Here is a 5000-nt window from a genome sequence, read left to right on the forward strand (position 1 = left end):
TGATTAAATGAGATCTCAGGACACCAATTAATGTGGTGCAGAAAGAACAGCAAAGAAAAAAAATACAACAATATGGCAATGAAAAAAAGAAAGAGAGATGGGAAGAAACCATAAGATAGAGAAGGGCAATAGAAATGAAAGGAGAAAGCGTTGAATGTGGGAGGAAGGAGTGACGATGAAATAAAATGGATAAAAAAAGAGGGTAGAACGATGAAAATTAGAGGGAGAGCCATGAAAGTGAGAGGAGAACAGGGAGCAAACACGTGTAGTACTTTAATCCACTTGCATGCAGGGAAGGACAGGAACCTGCACCCCTAACCTCATCAAGTACGCTACTAAGAGGTGCAGGGGAAAGTCTGAGGGCTGAAATGGGACAAGAGGGGTAAAATTGCTAAAGGAAATATTGGGACAAATGTAGACGACCAGCATGCCAACCTCTTATCTTATAAAAGGCCGGACTTGAACCCTCACTAGCTCAGCTCCAGAGACTCAGAGCACTGTTCGTGAAATATTCCTGTCAACTTGAATTTCTGAAGAGCTGTTTCATTACGTAGTCAAGTTATGATGAAGAAAATAGTTTCGTCCCACAGTTGTATGGTTTAATGTACTTATTCCTCCCTTCTTCTCTCCTTTGCCTCCACTCTCAACTGCAGTTCTCCCCGTCATTATCACTGCCACTACCACAATTATCGCCGCTGCGTAATACAGTCACTGTCACCATCACTACTTATAGCCACACGTCAACAACCACCACTGTTACAATCACCACCAATATTCTTTACTCCGCTATCACCCTCACCACTACCATCACTGTAACATCCATCACTATCTTGGCTACCACACACCATAGTCTACCTAACATCACCAACACAACAAGCTTCAGCGCCACCACTGTAACGAATACTGTGGTCAAAGAAAACGCGTAAAATGACCAGTTGGACAGCGTTACTTTTCAATTAGTCCAAATCTCTGTTCCGATTATCTTTTCTAAGGTCCCTCTGAAAGCTCTCTCCCTTCCTCCTCTGGGTATTCACTTATTCAGTTCAATAGAGCGTAGAGGAGCAGGGATCCAAACAAGTCCTAACACAATGCAAACACCGCCATCAACACCTCCATTACTGCCACTTACAGGAATCACGGGTCTTAAGACTGCCTTTATTGTACTCATCATGTGCACTCCTCGTCACCAACACCACCATCACCACTATTACTTACCACACCAACCATTTTTTTTATTCCATTTCTGCCACTATCACCACTATCACCACCATCACCATCACCACCCTTAGTATTCCACCATTTCTATCATTCACTATCTCTCATCACCGTCACCAATATTAGCTATAGCATTCAATATTTAAAATTTTTTTTTTTGGTTACTTTTGTCCTATTACTTTTTTGTCTTGTTTCTTTTTTCCTGATACTTTTTTTCCTGATATTTTCTTTCCTACAATCCACACCAACCATTCCCACCACTCAAACTCCCATACTACCATCACCATTACTATCACTACCACTTTTACTTCTACCAGTCGCCATAACCACCATCTCTATCACACCACCTCACCCGCTGCCATCACCATCAAGCTTAAGATAAGACTAATAAAACTGCAGTAACCCTTGAAGACTAACCCTCCAGCTTTATGATGATGCCTGTGTGGACATTAGCATATGGCGCAGCATCCCTCGTTAAGAGCAGCTAGCGAGTCGAGATGACACAGGTTATGTTCTGCGAGGAGGAGGAGGAGGAGGAGGAAGTCGAGGTTCTGTTGGATGAGTGAGAGTTGAAGTAAAGAGGTGAAGGACGAATGGATGAAATCTTTGGGTAATGCGTGACTTAAAACAACTGAAAAAAGATGAAGGAATAATATGTTACGGTGAACGATAATAAAAGTTAATTAACGAAAAGATAAGTAATAAAGGTTAGAATAATGTGAAAGAATAGTTTGGTCAAGGGATACGAAAACATTATAAAAATCGAATCTAAAACAGCGCTATCGAAACACTAAATAGAAGGGATTCAATCTGATCGGCCTATTTGATTTTAAGAGTTGCATGTCATAAACTCAAGTCATAGGTAGTGAAAGATAATCAGGCAAAGAATTACAAGGTTGACCAGTAATAGGGCTTTTTTTTTTTTGAGATGAAGTGAACGGTTCTTACAGTGTTGAGGTTGCATATGTAATGATGACCTTTATTTCTTTTTTTAATGTGCACTCACTACGACCATGGCTAAAGGAACAGCTGACAAGAGTTTATCAGCGGGTGACTGCTGAGTCGTGGCTGCTGGAGGTGATCGTCTGGGTATGGTCGTTGGTAATGGCTGTCAAGAAAGTGATTCCCTTCAATAGTTAGCAAGGAGTGGCTATCCAGATTACTTAGTGCAAATGGTCGTCTGGCTATTACCTGGATGTTGCAGTCAGAAAGTGGTTGTCAGGACTAGTTACTGCAGTGATTCAGTGGGCGTGGTTGTCGTGGGTGATTGTTGTGGTCATCTAAGAGTTGTTTGAGGGTAAGGTAGCTAGAAACGGTATTCAGGGGTATGATTGTTAGGGATTACAGTCGATTGCGGTTGACGGGGTGTACTTGTCGGGGTGACGATACGAGAGTGTGTCTGTCGGGTCACTTGTACGCAGATGGGGTGAAACTTTACGGAGTAGCAGTTGCCGGTGTGGAAATTTAAGGAGTGCAATTTTACGGGGCAGTTTTACGGGGTGTAGCTGTATGGGGGCGAAGTTTTATTGGGACGTAATTTCTACTGGGTGTAGGGGTCAGTTTTACTGGCGGCAGCTTTGTAGAGGTGGAGGGGACGCTTGAAACGAGGGGCGGCAGATTTCCATGGGTGGGGAGAGAACAGGAGGGGAAGTAGGGTGAGGAAGGGAAGAAAGAACAGAGTAGGTTGCGGAAGTGTTAGTCAGGGGGGAGGGGGAGGCGGGGGGAGGGGGAAGGGGAAGGGGAGAAGGGGGACAGGGAGGCAGGGATAGGAGGGAAGGGAAGAAGAGGGCAGGGGAAGTGTTAGTCAGGGAGCTATATTGCTTTGCTACGCGGAAATTATCCACGAGAAAGCTTACAGTTCGCTATGTAGGGCAGCGTTTCTTTCTGTTTTTCTTTTTCAAACTAAACGTGCAGCAAGGCCTGGGGCTCTGCAGGAAAGCAAGTAATGCACCTGAGACGTATATATTTACTCCTAAAGTTTACAATGGCACTCGGGTTTCAAACAGGCTTAGTGTTGACATTTTTCTTAGATTCGTGTATCAGTTAATTAAGTATCATTTAAATTACAAGATCGATTCCTCACTCTTTAAACTTTTCCTCTGTTCATGGTGCTATGATAGGAAGTAACTATTATTTGAGTCAGTCCTAACAGTGGCTTAGTGCACTACACGTGTCAAGCATCTATATTTGTCTTATTAAACACTAAACACACCTTCTATAACCTCCACACTAATACAAAGCAACATATATACCAAAATTCGCTACTTCAAAACATGGTGATGGCTGTGAAGCGCAGTAATAATGTAGGGGATTGGAATGCGGTGCCAACAGATGGTGAGATGGTAAGGGAGGTGAGGGTGCGACAGGAACGGTAAGGAATGGCAGTGGTTGATGGGTTATAATAAGTGCAGACAGTGAATTGAGGCAATGCTAAGGTGCTGTAGTGCTGGTAATGGAGAAGGAAGAGTAGGAAGAGGAGGAAGAGAAGGGGGTGGTATTGGTGCTGGTGGTGGTTGTGATGATTGCGGTGACGATGGTTGTTGTGGTGGCGGTGGTGGTGCTAGTGGTGGTGGTGTCTAAGCACATGCATATAGTCTGCCTACTTGTATATTAGTAGTGTTAATGTTGGTGGTGGTGGAGGTGGTAGTGGTCGTAGTGGTAGTACGAGTCGCATAATAGCATTTTTCATTTTTCATGGAAAGTCATTGGCCAAGGGCAATAAGAAATATAAGAAAAAGTCCACTTAATACCTACCAAATCCCAGAGAAAAAAAAAATACAAGAAAATAAGAGAAGCTGCATGAAACCATCAGGCCTACAAGTGACCGTCCTTGTATGGAATATATCTACCTGTTTCCACATGTCATCCCCAGTCATAAATTTGTCTAATCTTAATTTGAAGCTACCTAATGACTTCGCACTAACAACCTCATTACTGAATCCATTCCATTTGTATTCAACTATTTGATAACCAATTCCTTCATATATCTTTCTTGAAACAAAATTTTCAAGTTTAACCCCTACACTACTGAAACACATTATTACCTTGAGATTTGGATGTGATTAGACCATTTTATTGACATTAGGAAGGTTCTATGGAGGTCAGAAGATTAATGGCCACAATCTTCACTATCTAAATTCCCCACCTAAGTTTCTGAAGCTGTGAAAAATCACAAAATCTTGGGCAAACTGAATATGGAAACGCTTCATGGTACTAAAAGGGTTAAACCCGATATTTCTTATTCTATCCTGGTTATGCTTATACGAAGGTAAAGGCTAGTCCATCAGGGTGGTCAGTGAAATGAGAAGAAAGCTAAAACTGGTGGTGAACATTGAGATCTTCAGTAATGGACATGTCCTTAAGGAAGTCAGGATGAGGTTCACTTTGGAGGTTAAGTAGATAGAGAATTTTTGATAGTAAAAGGAATTAGGCAAGAGTTATAATGCACAAATATATTTTGTTTGAGAGTGACTTGTTGTAACAAGATGGTGAAAAAATTCTGAAGATTCAAGAGCGTGGTTATGAGAGTAAGTTAACTAGGGAAGCGGTGGCGTAGTGGGTAAGATGGTGAGCGTGGGATCGGAAAGACGTCCACGCGTAGGTTCGAATCCCACCACATACCGCTTTGAAGCTATGCCATTTGTCGAGTGGTTTAAAGTTACCTATATGTCACCATGATACCCTGATTCTATGTTGTTACACCAAAGACACGCTTGAGCGGTGATAAGGGCCCTAATATGGATACCACTATAAATAAAATTGCCTGCGCCACTAATGGGCGGAAG

The sequence above is a fragment of the Portunus trituberculatus genome, chromosome 47 (genome assembly GCF_017591435.1).
Source record: "Portunus trituberculatus isolate SZX2019 chromosome 47, ASM1759143v1, whole genome shotgun sequence".
Classification (NCBI taxonomy): Eukaryota; Metazoa; Arthropoda; class Malacostraca; order Decapoda; family Portunidae; genus Portunus; species Portunus trituberculatus.